General features: G+C 37.1%; 1 non-coding gene across 1 annotated transcript; it reads right to left on the bottom strand.

Moving 5' to 3' along the window:
* Positions 1–6,165: 6,165 nt before the first annotated feature.
* Positions 6,166–6,303, bottom strand: LOC115871041. Its single transcript, XR_004047032.1, has one exon. It is a non-coding gene; the product is annotated as a U4 spliceosomal RNA (small nuclear RNA).
* Between the last annotated feature and the right edge of the window lie 16,422 nt (positions 6,304–22,725).

Here is a 22,725-nt window from a genome sequence, read left to right as displayed (position 1 = left end):
AAATCAATCTGGTAGGATTGATACTGTGGCTTCAAAAAAAGGACTCAGTTTGCTTTTCTGATACAACTCAGTTTTTAAATAAAATCAATAGCAATGCAACAATTCATAAGTTAAAACGATTTAATATTGTCAGAAATAGAGAAGGCCTTTAAAATAACATCCTGATCACTTACCCTATCACCTAATAAAAAATTAATTAATAGTGTGTTTTAATAATTATTTCCTAGAATTTCATTATTAGGTCCAATGTGTAAGCATGAATCCCTATATAAGTCAGATTCATTGTGTCTATTCATTTTTTATTGTTTGGAACCGAAGAATCATATATCATGTGTTATTTTATGTCACTTTTATTCATTTATCATTATGTAATCAGATTTATACATGCTGCTCTGTCTAGGTACAAATAATTTCTGTAAATATTTGATAGCCCATTAATTAAGTACATAAAAGTTAACTATACCATTACTCATTTGAATGGTAAATATTTTGAGTTATTTGAACATCTTGATGTGAACATTTCTGTGTATGTCTCTTGGTAAATGTGTAACTGTTTTTTGTTGAATTTATGATCCAAAGATGTAGGTTCCTGCATCATACTATATATGTAATGGATATATTATTTTCTTCTCAGGGTTGATACCAACTTATTCTCTTACTTGAAGTTCAACCTAGTTACAACTGTTTTACAACTTCACCAATACTTGAAAATTACAGACATTCTACCAGAATTCTAACATTATCACTCTGTTTTACCTCATATTATTAATATAACCTTCATTAGTAATGGGATGAGTGTGTTTGTCTGTTTTTATATACTTGGGTTTGTGATTTTCTATTTGCATTATTTTTAACATCCATTCTCCATGATTTTCTGGCTTGTTCTAAGCTCCTTTTTGCTGCGTTTCATGGATGGTAAAACAATTGCCTTCTTATATCTGTCTGTGTTTTACCAGATATAAATTTTAGCAGGAGAGAAATGAAAATACAATGGAAATATTTATTAGAGTAATTATTTCTCCTGTTGGTGTTTTCAATATTCTGTGGGTATAACCCTATCAAACGGGTCCTCTTGAGAAGCTTCATTGTGTTGCCAATTATTACTTTATGTTCCCTGAGAACAGGTTGTTAATAATTCCTCACAGTTGTTAGTTGCTGGGCATTTCACCATCTAGCACACATTCCTGTAAACAAACTCTTCCATAAATTCTGCCTACTTAAACCCCTTGAGGGTATTTTCTGAAGGGACCCCATATGGTGTCCCTGTTCTATCAAGAGTATCTACTGCAAGTAGACCCTCAAAATTGATTTCCCAATTATTCTATTAGTGTTTCAAGACATCTTTGTTGGGTATAAAGTAGAAACTTTAAATTTCAGCATACAGTGGCACATTTTTCTACCAACTTACCAATAGTATCTGTAATAAGGTAGACTTATCATGGGAGGCAAGAAAATGGGGAACATGTGATGTGAAAATGCATAGGGAGAGCAGCAAAGTATTATAATAACTGTGTTATTAGTTTTAAGTGGAATGACCATTGGTGATATCCTGAATAGCCACAAAGAACAGAGAAAAGTTAAGGAGCTAAAGTTCCACCCTAAGATATGAGTTAAAAAAAAAAGGAAAGAAAGCTAATGTGGAAGTTTTAAAATAGCCTATGCACTCTCACAGCAGCAGAATACATGTGAGGTCTCATAAGTGTAACATTGTTGAAATGTACAGCCCTGCAGTGCCTTCTGTAATAAGATGAGTGCTCTGCTTGGGAAACAGTGGTTCTTGTTTTGGTAGATTAAACAGAATGGAAGACTTCGTGGTGGCAAGTTTTTCTGAGGGTCTACTGCTGCAGAACAATTACTCTCACGATATGGGAAGTAACCTTCACTTTCATTGAAAAATAAATAAATAAAAAGGAACGGATGGACTTCAGCATTGGTAATTATCTCTCAAGGATGCATGGATTCCCTGAGGACGTCTCATATTTTCCAGACCTGTAACTAGAGCTGTATCCAGCTGAGCCAAGACAGAGACCAGCAGACTCCTAGAGGAGGTAAATGCACATCCAAGAATGATGGCAAGGGGCACATTTGAAGACAGAGTCCAAAAGTGTTGGGAAAAGGTGAACAAAAATTAAGAATGGGACACATTCTCCATCCATTAGGCTGTACTTTCCCAGCAACAAGAACAAAGAGATTCCGTGAGTAGGACACTTAAAAAGTGATGATAATGTTCTGTTGTTGTTAGTTTCAACTCGTGATCATCTTGCACAATGGAAGGAAGCACTGCCTGGTCCTGCATCACCCTCAGAGTAAGTGTTATGTTTGAGGCCATTTTTGCAGCCATCTCCTGGATGGTCCTGCCCCTTTATTCTGGCCCTCCACTTTACCAAGCATTCTGTCATTTTACAGGGACTGGTCTCTCCTGACAACATGTACAAAACACAAGTGTGCCATCTTCACGTCTAAGGATCATTCTGGCTATGGTTCCTCTAAGACATTTGTTCGTTCTTGTGGCAAGCTATGGTGCTTTCAGTGTTCTTCACCAGCAAAATCATTCAAATGCAGCAATTCTTCTGTGGTCTTCTTTATTCCTTGTCCAAATCTTACATGCACAAGAAATAGTCCCAAAGCCATTGCTTGGGTCAGTCACATCTGCCTTCAAAGAGACAGATTTGATTTTCAAGGCTTTAAGGACGTCTTGTGAAACATATTTTCCTAATACAATATTTCCTTTGGCTTCTAAACTGTAGATTCCATGAGTATTGAACAGGGATCCAAGCAAAATGAAACCCTTGACAACTTCAATTCTTTCTCCACTTGTCATAGTGTTATGTATTGGTCCAGTTGCAAGAATTTTGGATTTCTTTACATTAACTTGCAATCCATAATGAAGACTGTATTCTTTGATTTTCATCAGCAAGTGCTTTAAGCATAGAAAAAAATCTGAAGCTTAACAGAGATGGAAATTTGAATACCTGTTATATCTAAACTCTCAGCCAGTGCATGATCATGAATTCAAGGCAGCACCAGAATCTCTGGCAAGGATTTTTGTCTTTTGTTTTCCCCATAGGATAATCTCTTAGCATCAATCTATTTGGATATTAATTCTTAAAAGGAAATTATGAATTATTCACAAAAGAAAATTAAAGCAAATTGCATTGAATAAGCAAATTTCAGTTTTATCATTATGTCTGAGAGTGTCTAGATTCTACTAATAACAAAATATTAAGACTAGAAATTGGAATTAAAAAGGAATCTTTTTTAGCACCTAGTGTAGATTATCTTGTTTAGTTATTATTATATCCTATAAATTATTTTGTAACACTTTAATTTTTACAAGTAATGGCAATAAACTGAGGCAGTAAAACATTTGTCTAATTTGTCATTTACTGTGTGTTGAATAAAGGTAATCTGAACTCAAGGAGCAACCTTTCAGACGTGAACTAACAGAGAGTTTAGAAATTGAAGTGCCTAGGTGAGACAACTGGATGTAGCTCGAGAATAGTAATTATAAGGAGGTGATTCCCTGCATTGTGAAGCACCAGGATCCAGAGGAAATACTGTTGCTAAGACAGATGGAGATCTCTAAAGAATGCTTCTGAGCCTATCGATACTGAAAGGAAACAATGACCTTTCCCCAGAGTTAAACTAGAGGGAACACTTTATCCTAGAATGATGTTGTTAGGTGCCATCCAGTGGATTCCAACCCATAGCGACCCTGTGCACAACAGACCGAAATCCTGCAAGGCCCTGCTCCATCCTCTCCAGGAATAGGTTCTCCGAATTTATTTATTTAAACACGTTAGCTTTCCTTTTAAATTCTCATGTTTTCCCTCTATACTATGTATTATGCAAGCATATCAAGTTCATGTGTTTATGTAGCTATTATATGTGTATGTGGACATATATTTATGTAAGAAGCCCTGGTTAAGCATTGAGATACTGACTGTAAGGTCAATGACTCAAACCCATTAGGTGCTCTTTAGGAGAAAAAGAGGCTTATTTGTAAAATTGTCTCAGAACCCTTGTATGGAATTGCTATGTCAGTACTAAATCAGTGTCAGTCGGCCAATTACACTTCAATTTCTTATTTAATGTTTTCTACTATTGTTAGAGTAGGATTTGGAATTTTGAATGAGGTAATTGAGAAACCAAAAACTAATGTAAATCAAATATGACAAAGGCAATGTCTTGAATTAATGTGCAAAGTTGGTTATTATAAAGAAAATCAGTATTTTTATAACAATCACAGTAGACATCTTTTCAGTCATATTTGAATCAACACACAGTCAATGACAAGCAGCTATGGAACAGGTTACCTTTGATTCTAGGAAGAATGAGTGATAATGTTCTCAAAAGTTAATGGAGCTTACACTGACTCATGAAAGTTTAGCACGTATAAATGAACCACTCATTTAGCATCCAACCCATTCTGTAGTGGTATGAGTGAATAAATATGACTATCCATCCATGGTGTTCATATAGGATTCAATATTGGTTTCAGTACACACCATCAAAAGTCATCCAAGTAAATCATGACTTATTACTTCTCAAAAAGGAAAACTTGAAAAACCTCAACAGAAAAAACTGGCAAAGCAAACAACCAAATTGTATCATAAAGAGTGGAAGATTATCAACTACGTAAATTGCTTTTAAAGTACCACCACATGCTTGTCATATTTGCTTCAGGGAGCTGAGCTTAGTGAAAGTTAACTTATTTTTAAAATGTTTGACATCCTATCCTCCTACTTTAAAAAGTGCACACTCATCTGGCTAGAGAAAGAATGCATGTTAATTAACATGAATTTATAATAAATAGAAATTTAGAAAGTTTTCAGAACACTTGTAATTCCATCCAGAAGTAACCATCCTATATTTGTAAATTTTTCACACATAAGAGCATTTCCACGTTCATCTTAAAATAATTATTTTCTTCCCTTCATATATATTTCAATCATGAATCTAATCCATAGCAGTAATCTTCCTTTGATGTATTTTTCCTAAGAGCAAATTTATCATCACACCATGAAATCTTATAATGTTCAGGGATAACAAGAACCTTTATTTTGTAGTGAAAAAAGCCCTCCTTATTTTACATACTACATACTACTACTACCTACTACATACTACTGCTCAACCTGCACCTCAATTGCTAACTAAGCTTTTCAAAATCTTCATTCATTTGGTCTACCAAAAGTATGCTAGGTTTAATAATACATATAATCCAGAAAGGTTTTTACTTGTTAATAAAGGAAGAGTCCTCTGTGTGTTTCTACACCTCATCAAAAAGTTCATCTATGAATCAGTATTTCCTCACAAAGTAAGATGATCAGACTTCAGAGTTAATTTCTTGCAGCAGCTGAATTGTTCTGAAAAGGATCCCGCTTCTCTTCCAGCTTTGAGGTTCACTGCACCATTCCAGGCCTAGATCAGCACCGGAATGTTCAATTGGCTGCCAGCCTGCAGTATGAGGGGACTGAGGCTCTGACATCAACTATTCTCCCTACCCAGAACACAATTGTGCATTAGAAAAAGCGTGCCTCCTGCTGAGAACTGGCTTCTCAAGATCCATGCATGCCTCCTCGCCATCCGAGAACTGCCTTCTTATGTTTCTGCTGGTCACAGTTGCATCAAAACTCCCAAATTCCTGAATTCCCTTATTCAAATTGCTGTACTGTAGCTAAAAATCTGCTTCCACTTCCTCATATACCTTTGTTATGTAATTGACAGCCACTCCATTTTCTATAATTCTCTTTTTAGCCATATTCAACTCATTCTATTTCAAAATGCTTCTCTAATCCAATTCTTTGTCTCTTTGCATTTCTTTAAGCAAATAAATAGTAAAAAAAATGAACAGTTTTATATGTTTCATTTTTATGCACAACATAATTGAAAAATGAAGAGGCTGTCCATGCATAAAATTGTATTTTATGAAGAACTTACCATGACAAAAGAAAAAAAAAGTATTTTTCCTGTTTTACCCAACTTATTTGAAGTGAAATCTATGCAAATTACTGATAGAATGGGAGAAAAATAAGTAAATCTAAGAAATATGCAATCTATTTGTGAAACAACATGGAAATAGAAACAAGTAACACAAAACCATAGTTAAAATGCCGGTTGCTGCCATAGTAAACTGAACATAGAGAGACGGGCACCGGTGCAGACAGAAACACAACTTTTAGAATAATGCAACACTCACTGCTGTCGTGTCTGACTCAATGATCTTTTTTTTTTTTTTTTAATTAGCAATAATCACGCCTCGGATAAACCTCACTGGCTACGGTATTGCCACTGCACAAAGCTAACTCCTAGTGATCTTATAGGACAGGGTAGAACTGCCCCTGTAAGCTTCCAAGACTGGGACTCTTTGTGGGACTACTCATAGAAAGCCTTGTCTTTCTCCTAAACTTCAGGAGAGGGTATTTTTATAAGCTGTGAAAGGTGAATGAAGTCATATATCTGCCAGGTTTGTGGGGGCATGTTTGGAAGATAATATGAACAATGTCATGCATACAGATCCAAAACCTCTGGGCTAGGCAATGTATAGACTATAAAGCAGAATCTATATTGAAGGTACATGTTTAAATATTTGCTGAAAGCCCCATTGGGAAAGCATTCCAAGCAATGCCACAGCAGCGTAAAATAGGACGGTTCATGAGTTTTTCAACCTGAATATATTTGGCTTAAGGAAAACTTAAGGGCTATATAGAGAGTACTTGAATTTTGAAGATGAAGGAGTCAATATATTGGAAGTCTTGATTGAAATAATTCAATTTTACATTGACACACACTTAGATGAGTGGAGTGAAAGCTAAGCTTGTGGTTTTCAGTATCGATATTAGGATAATATTGTATGGTTTCAAAATAAAGCTATGTCACCTCATACAGATGCGCAAGATGGGCAATGAATAAGGAAGACCAAAGAAGTGTTGATGCCTTTAAATTAAGATGTTGGTAAAGAATATTGCAAATACCATGAACCGTCAGAAAAACAAACAGAACACAAGCAGAATACCCTGAGAAACACGGATGAGAAGGCTTTGCCCTACTTTGCACATGTGGTCAGGAGGACCCATCTCTAGAGAAGGACATCAAGCCAAATAAGTAGAGGATCCACAGAAAGAGGAAGACTCTCAAGGAGCTTACTGAACATGGTGACTGAAAACATGTGCTCCAGCTTGGTGTTAGGGTGGCCGCATCTTATTCTGTTAGCTCCACAGAAGCAAATGGATAGTGCCTCACCACAACAATGATGTTTTCCTTCATGTCATTGTTTACCAATTTAGTCTAGTCTACACCCAAACAGTCTTTAAGCTATGTTATTTTTAAAGTACAGACTCAAAGCTAAAAGGCTTGTAATATAAAGTATTTCATTCATTAAATTAATACAGGCTGGGAAAATACTTCTAAAATCAAGGTCAAAGATATCATTAATTAAACAGAATGTTATGTGAATTCTTTACTCTTATGGCAGAAAGAAAATGGCTTATCATGATTTTCCTTTCTATTATGGAAAGTTCTACAAATGTGTTAGGTTGAGTTTTCTAGAGAAACAAAACTAGGTGTTTGTGTGTGTGTGTGTGTGTGTGTGCGTATACATACATATATGTATGTATATCAATAAATAAATTTATATCAAATTCATGTCAACCCTGTCCAACTGAGGCCCAAGAGTCAGATGCTAGTTGGAGCCACCTCCAGACTCACATAGCTGTCAGCTGATAAAGCAAGCATTGCAGAAAGGGAAGCTGGGCCTAGTGGTGGGCCAAGAGGTATTTCTTGCATCAAAATCAGTAAGAGTGTGGCAAGACACTGCAGTTTCCAGGGTAGATAGGCCAAATGGGCTACAACCAACCAGAGCCAGATGCAAAACCAAGGCATACCAGAAAGGAGCGGGGGTAAAAGAGGGAGCAGTTCTCCTCAACATCTCTTACCAAAAAGCCCCCACCAGCAAAGAGACATCTAGGCTGTGTCTTGATTGAGAGGTTGGACTCCATCCAGACCTTCACACAGGTGCATTAAGTTCAAGGTCTAAACATCATGCCAAGTATAAACCTTTGATAGTAAAACATTCCTAGATCCTGAGCTTATGATATTGTTCTGTTTGCTTTTTAGCAGCTATTCCATTAGCTCCAACTCACAGTGACACTATTTAAAACAAAAGGAAATATTACCAAGTGATGTAAAATATTACAGGGGGCAGTAAACCACTGAGTTTATGGGAAGATTTCTATTGTTTTTGCTTCCTATATTCAGAAGCACCAGGAAAAAAAATGTTCACTTGGTTTTCCATTTTTGATCCTAAAAGAACTTAATATAAATTCTGCATTTCATTTGAAACTTTCTGCTTCAACTTTCTAATTCTTTTATTTAAATGAAAGTTATTAAGCATCTAATTTAAGTTTACAAATTTATTTTGTGCTAAACGGATGCGCTTCCATTTCATTCAAGTCTAACAATTTTCAAAAAAGAGTTTTATTTGATATTAAAAACTGCTTTTGTGAATTCAAAAGCATTGAAAAGAGCATGCACCTTCTCAATTATTTTTATATTAGCATCAATATGGGATAAGATTGTTTGGGGTTTTTAAGGGACATATTTAGGATTTGTTAGCATACATTGCTATTGGGGTAATTCTTAATAGAATTGTGCTTTAGGGCATACTGCAGTAGAATTTTAGAATTAAGACATTCATTTCATCCTCCTTAAAAGGAAGACTATACCTCAAAGGGAAGAAAAATAAATTAAAATCAAATAAATAAACAATTTCCCTTCAATGCAAAGACATTTTTGTTTCTTAACTGCTGACTGGATCACTCACAGCTAATTTTCCAGGAGGGTGATAAAAGCTGACTCAGACTATTCATGTCTGAACATTCCAGCCAGCCATGCAGGGAAAAGAGAGCCAGAGTAGGCCCAGGGCTGTGTCTGTGTAATTGTCATGGGAAAGTCCTCTGGCTCCAAGTCCATTCGTATTGACCAGGAGATATGTGGAGAATTATTTGAGAAAATACAACAGGGTCTCAATTCTAAATCTCCATGTGTGCAACATTGCTGACCCATGTACGCATGAAGGGAAAGCACGTCTTGTGTGTTCTCATTCACCCAGGAACTCAGCGCACACTATTATTTCAAGAAAAGCACTGAAATTTGAACATATATTTGTCTGCTTTTGTAAATATTCCTGAACATAAATATTATTTTTCTTAAATGAACCTTCACTTATAAAATCACTTGACTGAATGAGTTGAATGCATATATATCAACACCAATTTACTATGTTTTTCTCTATAGAATAAGGAATCACTGTGCCAATCTGCCTACATGGTGCATGTCTGTATTTTGAAAATTGAGTCAGTTTCACAGCAAGATATAATGTTGCCACATTTTTAAAAAACTAAGAATAGAGTGGAGATAAAACAATGAAAGTAATACTTAAGGAATAAAAGCATTATTTTCACATATAATCTAAGTAATAATATAATTAAAGCATCCAAGAAAGAGAGAGAACACACCATTTGCACAAATACAAATTATATTTCATCAAAAATATTTTTACAGGTATTATAATCCATTACACTTTTTTCAAACAACTATTTTCATAGGATAAGAAAATGAATTCACATTTTTCTAAAAATAAACACTTAACCCAGTTCTTTCTTTCTTCTTCTTACTCTATCAGACTCTTTGGCCTTATTTTCTCATTCACTTCCTATTCCTTTTTCATTGTGGATATTTAAATTTCATGACTACGAAGAATTAATTTTCCCATAAATAAACACTCTCTCTAGCACCCGGCACTTCACGTCTTTGGAATAGCATGTGTATTGCCAGTGAAATAGGAAACAACCCATACAAAGTACTGAGGAGTTTGCCTAAACAGCAGCAAAGAGGAAAGTCTTCTGTCTATCTGAGGAACTCCAGTTTTCATTAGAATAACTCTCGGGATGCTAACAAACACCAGATTATTTTAGGACCTATTGACAGAAAGGATTCTCTTTAAATAAAAAATAAAATTCAAATAATTGATCCTGTATTGCGAGGGGAAATGATTTTGCCAAGCATAAAGTGTTTTTACCATTAGTTTTAAATGACTGATCTCATTGCCTCTTGGGAAACTCTGCTGCACAAAATGCACATCAAGGATGTCACTCTAATGCTTCATAAGCATGTGAAAGTTAGACAATTACTAAGGAAAATTGCAGAAGGGTTTTTGCATTTGAATTGTGGTATTGATGAATAATATTGAAGATAACTTGGATTGGCAGAAGAACAAACCAGAATTCTCAGAAGGAAGGATGGCAAGCGTTCCTCTCCCATACTTCGGACATGCTATCAGAAGGGATAAATCCTTGGGGAAGGTCATGGAGAATGGAGCCCTTCATGAGAGGAATTGAACACACTGATTGCAACAGTAGGCTCAGAGTAATGGTTGTGAGATTGGATGGGGAACATGTAGCGCTTTGTTCTCTTAGACATAGGGTTTCTATGAGTCACAGCCAACTCAACTTTACATTAACAGGCACACCTTTTTTTCCTGTCTTTGACTAGAAGTGTTATAAATTCATATTGTTTTTCAAGCTTATTAAAACAAAACTTCCTTTTAAGGAATATCATTCAATTTATCATCTTTATTTTTAATTTTCTTATTGGGTCTTGTTGGAGCTTACCAAAGGTGATGCAAATGCTGCAAATCTCATTTTTAAATTCCATTTATTCCCTTGCTCTGTTTTTAGTTTACTAATGCTAAATAAACGTCTACTTAATCTTGCTGGTATAAATAATGGATGTATGAGACAATTGGCTACAAAATATTTAAAAACTCACTCAACTAGAAACTTGAATAATAGAGACCTTCTTTAAGAGAATAATCAATGCATAGCAACACTATACTCACATACTTCTACTGAAAGACCATCTTTAGAATACACCAATTTGATACTTATTTGGCTCAGTCATGCCTCAGTTTGCCCTACATTCGGTCAACTCACTGTGACCTGAGGGAACAGGGTACGACCTCTTCATAGAATTTCTAAGGCTATAATCTTTATGGAAGTTGACAGACCTATTTACAGCAGCTGAACACTTATTCACTGCAACAGCAGGGTCCTGTGGGGTGTGGGTTTGTTTATGTGTACTCCTTCAATGCTACTCAAAAGGGGAACCAAACCAACCAAACTAAACCATACTAACTGCCATGGGGTCAATGCTGACACATAAATACAGAGCCGGGTAACTGCCTCTGTGAGTTGCTGAGGCTGCAACCCTTTAGGAGTAGAAAGCCTTGTTTCACTCCTACAGACCAACTGGTGGGTTCGCAGCGCTTCAGCATGGTTAGCAGTCCGATGCTCAACCACTCCACCACAAAGGCTCCATCACCCTTGTTTCATTGATAAATTCCTTGTAGATCAATGAGTTTTGATACCACGAGTCTTTACCTCTCTGTTATCACTTAAGGAAACATCTGTCCTATCACTTAAGTAAATATTGTATTTTTCATGTTCATACAAGGCCAATCCTTCAATGTGTCAGCATTCATCCTTTTCTAGGGGAACATTATTGCATTTCACATGGTTATCTGCTTAAGAAAAACGTTCCTCTGGAAATTTCTGCCTTAAGCTTTCTACTAAGTTCTATCCTCTATCTCATCACCATTTTTAGAAAGCTATTCTGAATACCTATTAAATGCACTCAAATCTGATTTCTCAATCAACAAAATCTATTAGTTTCCTTGAATTCTGGGAGTAAATTAATGTGTATTGTGTGGCTTATAAGAACAGAAATTAATTTTCTCACAGTTCTGAAGGCTAATAATCTGAATTCATGAAGACAACAGAAAAATGTTCCTGCCATATGTGTCTTTAAGTATGTGAATATTATCACCCCCAAAACAGAAGGCAGATAGTAAACATAGATACTTCCCTTTTCAGAAACCTCAACATAATTCGTAGTATAGTTTGTATGTTTGCCTTCCTAAGAAAAATGTCCAATTCATCCCTTCTTTTCTTGACGCATGCTCACTTCCTTGGACTTTCATTTCTTATGTCAGAAAATTCTCGATCTTGAATGTATTAAGAGATAAAAGACATTAATGATTTCATGTTACATACAAGGCAAACCCCATAGACTTAAAAATATGTGATCACTAGCAGAAGAAAGATTAACAATGAAAATTTATGCTGTCAAGGTCATTGATGAAAAGGAATGTTTATCTGATAAAAGAGATACTCATACCTCTTATTAAAAAAAAGAAAAACAACCTTTCAGGTTAACTAAGAACTAACCTATGTTCATCAAGTTTCTGACAGACACTAAGCTGAGACCTTTACCTCATTTTTTGACCAGTGATCTGAAAATAATCCATTACATACAAAGTACAAAAGGAGACTTATGACTTCTAAGTTCTGTACTCAAAATTTCTTCTTTGGGACATTTAGTTTACCAAATGGCAATTATTTATGTCTGCTATAGCACTTCTTTTAAAATTGCCCCACTGTACTATTAACCTGAAACGAATCTTTGTTTTTCTCTTTTTTTTTTAACAGCAGTCAGTGTTTTGTGCACCAGAACCATTCTTGGTGGCAGTGGTGGGATCCATGAGGGCTCACTAACCTGTTTCTTCATTAACAAAGACAGCTGGGATCCTGAAGCCTCGATGGATCCCTTACATCGTATTTTGCTGAAAGGAAATTCTGGCAGCCTTGTAAGAACTCTTGGGAAGCTCCCTGAAAGAGTAATTGTGTTTACCTACTAAATGGCAACCAAAGGAAAATTGTTTTGTGCATTCGCTGTTTTTTTTGTGTGTACCAAGTACTACCAAGTTTGTGAACTGGGTAAAGTCCCACCAAAAGAGCTTATGGAGTGGTGAGAACACCTAAGAGCCATGAAAATCTACCTTCTGGGATAGTGATAGCTGTAAATTTTTTAAAAAGTTAAATGCAATTGATTATTTTTAAAAATTATATGGACCAAACTAATGGCTACCCTAAAGATTGATAGCTTTGAAAACTCTATTAAATAGGATCTCCAGGAGTCAATACTGACTAGATCCTAATTAGAAATAACAAAAAGTTAAAGAAACAACATATAATATAAAAAACTAAAAATATTTAAGGCAAAAGTTGGAAAAAACCAAGATAAGTTTCATCACATTTAATAGAAAGGTCATTATCCGTAAGGTTTGAGTCTTCCTAAAGGAAATAAGACCATCAGTTTGCCTCATTCAAGTACAAGCTTAAGAAACATGAGTAACCAGGGAACTATGCTTGGTCATGGAAAAGGATTCTGTAGGAAATGAGCCCATTTCAAATGAGAATCTAAGGCATTTCCCCTACTTCCTTTTTGAGAAGGAGAAGATAATGAAATATTAAAGAAATGCCATATAAAACCCACATTCTACACCTGGGGAGACTACCCACAAGAAAGAGAAAACTCATGTCACCTTTATTTTGGACTGAAATACACACTGCCAGGTGATTCTCAATCGTTTTTCTCAGATGGCAGAATCATATAAATGTAAAACGGAATTTAAAATTTTTATTTACAAGGCTAGGCCTTCAGACTTATTCCAACTTATTCGCAGGATTGTTATTCCAGGAAATGCTTTCATTTGCCCGGGAGAGCCAATGTCAGCGTTCGCAGATGACTTTACAGCCCAAACTGAAAGACTTGGCAGAGGTCATGACTGAGAATGCCAGGGAGTATTTGATTATTTAGATGCAGCCATTTCTATGACTGTCTTGTTCTGGTTGATCGGTCTGAATGTATGCCTAGGTCCAACATAAAGGAGAACGCATGTATGACTTTAAAGAGAGCCTTGTTAAGTTTACTGAGGATTCAGCATTTAACATGGAGATGGATTATGTCCAAGAAATTTATCATGCAGCGTTTGTGGAGGGGCGAGGGTCTGACTTGGCTTTGCTTAACAAATGGAGAGATCTGAAGTAGAAAACAATGGGGACTAAGAGGGAGAGCTACCATCTACACAATAGTCCACCATGATGACATGAATGGATTTAACTCTGTGGGAGTAAACCTTTGACATCTGTATGTGCTGATCGGGCACAACCCAAAATGAGAAAAAAAGAAAAGGTGCAAAAATCGACTCGTAATCTGAATTTGTATGAAGTATGAATATAGGAAGTTAAAAGCTATCAAAAATGAACTGGGATATATAGAAATCAATATCCTAAGCTTTAGTAACCTAGAATTGATTGGTTCTGATCATTTTAAATCAGAAAACCAGATGATATATTATGGTAAGCTGCTGGGCATCCTGTCAGTGAGCTACGAAGAACCAGACGCCTGCCCAGGCCCCTGCCAGGCCAACCAGCTCCTTCTCGCCTGACGGGGTCACCAACCTGTGTCTTGACTGGGGTGAAGAGATGGAGCTGAACTCTCCCCGCACAGCCCACCCAGCTGAGCTGACCAGTTGGCCCCTGCCTCCCCAGACACTGGACCCAGCCTCCCAGGAAGCCAGCCGGCTGAAGAGGAGGAAGGGTCTGAGGCTGCTCCAGAGGCGGCCCCGAACCCCAGGAGACCGCTGAGATCACCGACTTCCAGCAGGTGCGCCACCGACTTCTGCAAGGGGGTAGCGGCGGTGCTGTCCCCAGAGGCCTCCAACTGACCGCTCCTGCCACCGGGCTGCTGCGCCCCACGTTAACCTCCTGCTGTCCCTCCTGCGCCCTCTGCTTGTGCCACACTCCTGCCCGGAGAGGGTTAACTTCCAGGAGGTAGAGCCTAGGACGGTGGTCCAACCCCTGCTGTGGGGGAAGTCGATGGCAGCATATGTACAAAAGTGTTTGAAACAATAGATGCATGTATGCATAGCTGTAAGAGCCCCAATAAAATGATTTTAAAAAGAAGACGGTGTTTGAGATCTGGTTCTACTAGTTTTACACTGAGTTCTGTATTGCTTTTGGTATAATGTGTGAAAGAAAAGATTATTGGGAAGTACAAAAATTGAGTTTGTAAGCCTACTGCCACAGTTTAGACATTAAATTGTATCTTTAAATGGGTATAGGGCATGCCTGCAAAGAAGGCCCTGAAAAGATGAGCTTCTCCCAGTGCCTTGAGTGCTCAGTACATTTTCATTAAAAACACTTGCTGACAGAGCTGTTGGCAGATTGGAGGGGTGGAGAGTGGGGTGGAATTTGACCGCTTTGAAATTTGAACTGGTGGTTTCCTCCTGAAGCTGGAAAAATTTGAAGCGTGAAGAAACTCTCCTCTACAGGAATGAATGTTAAAGGAAGCCTGCAGACTGCCTGTGTCTCACTAGGTGACCACCTGGATCCACTTGTTCCATGGATGTTGGAGAAAAGCAACAATAGAGAGGTGGATTGAGGTTGATCACTGACACCTGTGGCCCTGGTGCACAGGAACTAGAGGAGAGATGGGAGTGGGTTGGCTCTGAAATTCAAAGAGTTGTAGAGAACCTGAGCTTATGACAACCTAGCTCAAGAGGGTTAGGGTTGTTGAGAATTTGTGACTGGGTCCATGGTAAAAGGCGAAGTTGCCAATAGGCACCCTGGTAAGGGTAAGCGAGGTTCTCCCACATTGAGATTACCAGAAACGGATTAAATGAAGATAAGACTTTTGAACCCTTGAATTGGGGCATATTATTGCTGACTTTATAGCCGGCCCCTCCTGATTTTACTTTGCTTATGGATGTAGGCTCACAAGGTTGCAACTGGAATGAGGATTCTTCATATAAAAGAGCATGCTTGTCTCCTCAGAGTATTGGGGGGACATAATTGGGAAGTATCGAAATTGAATACCCAAAACTAGGGATATAAACATGAAGTGGGTGCCTTACAAACTTTCATGAGTGGAGGAATTTGTTCATAGGATTATAGGATTATGGTGTAAGCATTCACATAACTGTGATTGTTAGGCATAGAATTGTTTTGTTCACTTATGGAATATTTTGCTTAAATGAGCCTGGTACATTTTGAGTTGTACGCATTTTAGTTTTACCCTGTAGGCCCAAACATGATTTTATTTTTGTCATTGTTTTTAAAATCATATATGACTAAAGAGTTGTGCAAAATTGCCAAGTTGACAAGGGGTGTTCTGTGGTAGTTACATAATTTCATGTCAACTCAAAGATCTGAATGTGTAGGGGAAGAGATTAGCCTGTCAATCAAGTCACAGTCTGATGATGCCTCCTTGTGGGGGTGACCTTCTCATAAGAAGGTTCTGGGAAACAGCCCCTCTCTCTTTGCCTTCACTTCCTGCTGACTGACCCTGATGGAGGTTAGCGCCCAAGAGAGGAATCAACCACTGTGCTAGACAGGGCTCTCTAGAGAAACAAAACCGGACCATTTATGAATACATATATGTATATAAAGATAAATATATACTGCACGAAGGAATATAACAGCAATTGGTCCACACAGCAATACAGAGGGCTCCATTATACTCACTTCTGTGAAACATTTAATATACAGGAAGTCCTTCAACTCATGAGGACTACTCAGTCCAAGGTCAAGGAAGCAGACAGCTGAGTCTCCCGTAGAGTAATGCAGGCTGTCCGGCCAGAGGTACCAAATAGCAGGGCGGGTCACCAACAGTCAGCCATATGACAGGTTCCAACAGTCCCAAGCTCAAGCAATGTATACACCATCAGGGTGGCAAAGCAGGTCTTCAAGGAACCTCAAGCTCTAGTGACATGATTCATGGGTTGGGTGTCTCACAGGTAGTGTAGCTCGCAAGTTGAGGCAGAGAACTACCCTGTTTCCCCAAAAGTAAAACAATGTCTTATATTAATTTTTGCTCCCAAAATTGTGCTAAGTCTTATTTTCAGGGGATATCTTAATTTTCCATGAAGAAGAATACAGTACACATTTACTGTTGAACAACAAAAAAAGGAAATTTATTACCTGTATATGGTACGGTAGTAGCTGTCATCACAAACCAGCATAACCAGACAAACTATGAATCCTACAGTATCAAGAATTTCTTGTTACTACCAGTATTTCCATGTGCAACATTCTACGGTGCATTTACTCATAATCTATGGTACATTTACTCGTACTTCCTGTCTGCTCTGCCTGTGCTGCGGCCAACAGTGAGCTGCGTGGTGGCGCCCACTGCTACAGTCCAGGGTCCAGAGTCCAGAGTTACGGTAGCTTCGGGGGGGCCTTATTATCGGGGAGGCCTTATATTTTGGGAGTTCATATTTTGGTGGGATGCCTTATATTTCAGTGAGAGGGAAAACTGTAAGTAGGTCTTATTTTCGGGGGATGTCTTACTTTTGGGGAAACATGGTAGCTAAGGCAGCCAGACACTTGTCAGATCACTAGAAAGCAAGAGAGAGAGAGGTAGGGCTCGTCGAGCCATTTATCTCTTTGCCCTCCAATCAAACTGAGACCTAATTAATCCCACATATTTTTATTGACCAGGTTGGCACAATTAACCTACCTATCTCAACCGCCATTGGATCCACAAGATTATGCAAACCACTGTCCCATGATATTCCTCCATTCTGTATCATTGCTGTGACAGCATGTGTCTGAACATGGACTTATAGACTAGTATCAGAATTATGGACTGGAGATAGACTGGACTGTGGTGTTTTCCTGATATATAAAGCTTATTGATGTAAAGCTCTTTCTTACATATATATGAGTGTCACTGGTTTTGTTTCTCTTGTCAACCCAGCCTAACACAAATAGTTTCCACACTCTGTTGAATGCCCTTTCTTTGTAATGGGCACAGATAGAGATCTCTTCCAGGAGGCTGCCAGTGAAGCTGTTGTACAAATTTCTTGACAAAAATTTTGGAGTACTTCAAATACTTCCTCAGCTTGTTGAAACATTTCAGTCTGTATTCCATCAACCTTTGGAGTCTTCTTTTAAATCATTTTATTGGGGGCTCTAATAGCTATTATAACAATCCATACATCCATTGTGTCAAGCACATTTGTACATATGTTGTCATCATCCTTTGCAAAACAGTTTGTTTCTACTTGAGCCCTTGATATCAGCTCCTCATTTTTTTCTCCCTCCCCCACCCTCCTTTGCTCATGAACCCTTGATAATTTGATAACACTTTCAGAAAGCTTGGACTTTTATTGGTTTTTTCCCCCTTTAATATCATTGGCTCTTAATTATGGGCTACCTTATGACATGGTTGAACATTAGCCAATGACTTTTCTTTAAAGTGACTCCATTTTGCTTTTCCCCATTTTCTTTTGGTACTTCCTGCATGTGTCTGTACTTTGCCTTAGAATCTTTCAATATTGCAACTGAAGCCTTGAATTTTTTCTTCAGTTCTTTCAGTTTGTAATATGCTGAGCATGTTCTTCTTTTTGTCTCTCTAACTTATGTTTTTTGCACATTTCTTTATAATATTTTGTCATCCAACTTTCCTTTAAAATCTTCTATTCCATAAACTTTTTTGTATTTGTTTAGCTGCTTCAATTTCAAGAGCAAGTTCTGAGTCTATTCTGACATCCACTTCAGTCTTTCCTTACTTTCCTATTGTTTTAATGACCTTTTACTTTCTTAATACATTATTTTCTTGATGCCAATCCACAACTCTTCTAGTTTTCTGTCCTTAGGGTTCAATGCATCAAATCTGTTTATGATATGGTCTCTAAATTCAGGTGGGATAAACTGAAATAGGTATTTTTGCTCTCATGGACTGGTTTTCATTTTCATCAAGTTAAAACTGAACTTACTTAAGAGAAATTAATCAACTAATGATCAGTACCACAAACACACCTCAAGGATATTAGCTTATGAAACAAAACACCTCACTCACTTTTTAGACATTTTTTTGTTTATGGGGAAGCTGTTTGTTTTTGTTTTTTAATCCTTGAAAATCTATCAGACATTAGTCAATGAAAGAATATTCTTGATTGAAGAAATGTCAAGAGTTTTTTCATCTTTTGTTCCAAATTTAGTTGAACTGCAGAAATAGACTTGCTATTCCAAGGAGAACTATAGATTATGACCAGAGATAATTTAAATGATCTTACTGTGTATTAATTCCATTTATTTTTACCCTAGATACTTAAAATGCATTCATTGTACAGGAAGAAAACACACTGAAGTGAATTAGACCCTCCAATGGAACTTCTGCACTTTCATGTGGTGACCAGGAAGCCACTTTTTCAAGTCAAATTATTTCCATTCTATGCTCAGTATTTCCAATATTTCAAAGACCGTTTTCCTTATCATCCTACGTCCTCAGGACTGGTAGAACAAATAGACAATATTTTAAAATCTGTAGATTAAACGAATGAAACACATGCGTTTACCTGAGCTTCAAGTTTTGCCTTTAGCACCTCTTAAACTCAGGTGGACCCTGTTTGGACCTCATAAAAAATGAGTGCTGACTGAGAAACAATTACAAGACAACCCTTAAGACTCTTGTTTAGGCATTTCAATTATTGACTGAAGTTTGCTATGAAGATATTTGCTAAAATATTGCCAAGTCTTATTTTATTGTGTTTTTAAAAAGTTAAGAAATAAAAATTGCTTATAGATCCTCTAGAGAAAATTATTATAGAATCTAAAACCTTGACCATGGTGATTATATATTTTAGGGGAACAATAGATTAAAGCTAGTTTACAACATGAATGGAAACTAGTCTACCTTGCACTATTAAACAACACTTGCGCAGTGAGATGCAAGGGCACAGACCGTTGGATATGGCTTACATTACTGAAAGCTTCCTCATATAGCCAGAGGAAAGCAGAAAGCAGTGTGGTTAGAGTCCTGAAATACAAATTCAAATACAGATCCTCATTCACTGCCTTCATCACCTTGTAATGAGTGCAATGAATAGAATTTTACTGTTGATATTATACTGTTGTTGGTTTTTCGGTTTTGGTTTTTTTCATTCTCTTCTGCTTAGAAAAATAATGCTTTTGTTAGACTAACTCAATCTGATTTTTCTGAGACAAGTAAATTGACCAATTGTTTGTTATTTCATCACAACTCTGATGTCACCCAAGGAAGCTTTAACTCTTTATCTGTATATCAGCACCGGGCATTTATTACCTCTTCTCATAATAAGGACAAAGACAAATCTGTTTTTCAAGTTCAACTATGGGCTTTCAGAGGCATGCCTGGTAAAAACTACCCAAAATTTATTTGCCTAAATTCTAACTAAAATCTAGAGAAGTTATTTGGATGAAATTAATACACATGAAGCTTTGCTTAGTGGTTATTCTAACTCCCTTATGCTGTATGTAAATTGATATGGAAAATATAGACCTTTTTATGGTGTAGTGGTGTAAGTACTGGACTGCTAACTTGAAGGTCAGCTAGTCACTCCCAGGAGGAAGATGGTCTTTCTGTGCCTGTAAAGATGCACAAGCTCAGAAACACATCTGGGCAATTCTACTCTGTTTTGTAGGGTTTCTCTTAGTCAGAATCGGCTGGATAGTTGGGAGAATGGTGAGACAGCAAGCACCTTTTCGCGACATTATGTGTGATTTTTTTGAGAGATGAACTGTTCATGTGACGATGATTAGGGTTAAATGGCATTTAAACAAATCTGTTTGCAAGTAGACATATGTAGTTCAAACTAGTGTTTCTTAAGGATACATCGGGTAAATTAATTATATGAAAGCTTCAATGTGATGTGAATGAATTCTCTAAAATTTTCCTCATTGTATTAGGAAATTAGAGAACTCTGCTGGCACGGTGGTTAAAAGTGTTTAACGACTAAGCCAAAGTTCACAGGTTTGAATCCACAGTCACTCTGCTGTAGAAAGAGGAGACCAGCTGCTTTTGTACAGACTCTCTTCTGTCCTACAGGGTCACTGTCAGTTCCATTGGGCAGCCATGTGCCTTCCACTCAGTGGCAACTGTTCTGGTCAATTATTAGGACAATTATGTTTTCCTCCCTATCTGACAATTTAAGAACTAGATATTTGCTGCTTTCAATGATTTTATTTTGTAGGTTGGGAAGTTCACAGGGGTCGTGTAATGCACAGTTTAGGTAGTACTGTGTTAGCCACTTCCCATTCAAAAATAGAAAAAGATAAAAAATAACCTGCTTTATTTGGGTCAATTCTGTCTGGCGAGTCTGAGCTCCTCATTTGCTTTTGCAGTGTTGTTAAAGTCCCGGCTCAGCTTCATCGGGGGCAGAGTGCTGTTTTCTGTTGTTTGGATGGATGGTGCTGTGAGTCAGGGAGCAGTAAGGTTCTCATCATTCCTCCGTTTCTGAGGAGACTCCAGCATCTTTGCTTCTGAATGGTGGTCTTTCCTTTCTGCTGCTTCCTCAACTCCTCTTCTACAAGGAACATTTGCCTCACTAGTAAAGGATGAAGGCCCGGGTGAGCCATAACAGATGGAAAAGTTAGCCCCAGATTTACCTTTTAGTTCATGGAACAGTAAAATGCATTTTGTTGAAAGTGTTGGCCTTTACCAGCCACGGAGCACCTGGTGCAGCGGACGTAATTGTGTCGTGGTTGTGGTATTAGCCCTTCTGCTAAATATGTATTTATTTCTGGGAAATATTACCTATGGTTGACATATATTTTTCTATTGTTTTTCTTGCGCATTCTTCCAAGCTGAGAAAAATAAAATACCATTTTTTTCAATTTTCTCTGCTTTCATGAAAAATTAAATTGGTTCTGAGATTTATACTCAATGAGAGATTTTCATTCCTCACATCCCAAGACACTCATTTTCTCTCTCACTGTCTCAAAATGTGAAGTTGTTAATACTGTTTTATTCTAGATTTCCCCATTAATCTTCTCTTTCCTATATTGTCCATGAATCAAAGACCTTTCATTCCAAATCCCACATTAAAGTACGATGGGAGGAAAGAGCAGAGAAATCACTTTGAAGACCCAGCCACAGTGCTTCTGATCACCGCTTCATTCATCAGATTTTGGAGGGAAATGTTTCGTTAATCAGCTTTGAATCTACCAATCTACCCCAAAGAGTATCAAATGCCTCATTTTAATAATACTGCTTAAGAATATTTTAAGTATTTTTAATGCTTGGTAGTTAAAAAAAAAGAAATCAGAAATACTTGAAGTGAAATTTATAATTGCCTGCTGGAAATAAGAGTTAATTTCAAAATTTAAATTATTGAATCATAAATGTCGACTTGCTCTCTATGAGGGTCATTGAATGTTTCATAATCACTGTATTTAAGTTTAAATTTTCCAGAAACACATTTTTATCTTTGAAATGTTTTTCAAATATTGGTGAAAGTCATTAAAATGTGATATTCTTTATTACATAGAATTCATCTTCCAAGAATGGGGGTAGACTTCAACTCATTTTCTTTCCCTTTTTATATTTCACAATAGAAAGCAGACAATCCTGGTCTTGATTTAATTACTTTCTCTGTAGACGTTCTGTAACAGACTGGGAATGATTACTTATTTATGTTTTGGGTTATCCAACGCGTGATGCTGTCAAGGTATGAGTGAAAATGATTTAGTTATGTAAGTGTTTCTCTGTGTGTGTTGAATGTGGGGGGGGGATGTCAGACTCTGTATTTTTTGTTCAAATAGAACAAAGACAGACTCTACCTCCAGGTTGTGTCGATAACAATTTATGTGAAAAGGTACAGGTATTTTCACATGCCCTATAAATTCAATATGTTATAAATTATTTTATCCCTTTGGTATTGTTTGAGTAGGAATATCTCAGCTCTTATGAACACTTCCACCATTAATTTAAATGTATAATTTCATGTATATTTTTAAAGCCTTTGTTTGTTTGCTTTATATGTCCGTGTGATTGCCCTTT

This window comes from Echinops telfairi, unplaced genomic scaffold (assembly GCF_000313985.2).
Source record: "Echinops telfairi isolate 266 unplaced genomic scaffold, ASM31398v2 ScPeMD7_3533;HRSCAF=4204_0, whole genome shotgun sequence".
NCBI classification, from domain to species: domain Eukaryota; kingdom Metazoa; phylum Chordata; class Mammalia; order Afrosoricida; family Tenrecidae; genus Echinops; species Echinops telfairi.
Note: the sequence above shows the minus strand (reverse complement) of the source record. Positions and strands in the feature narration are given on the sequence as shown.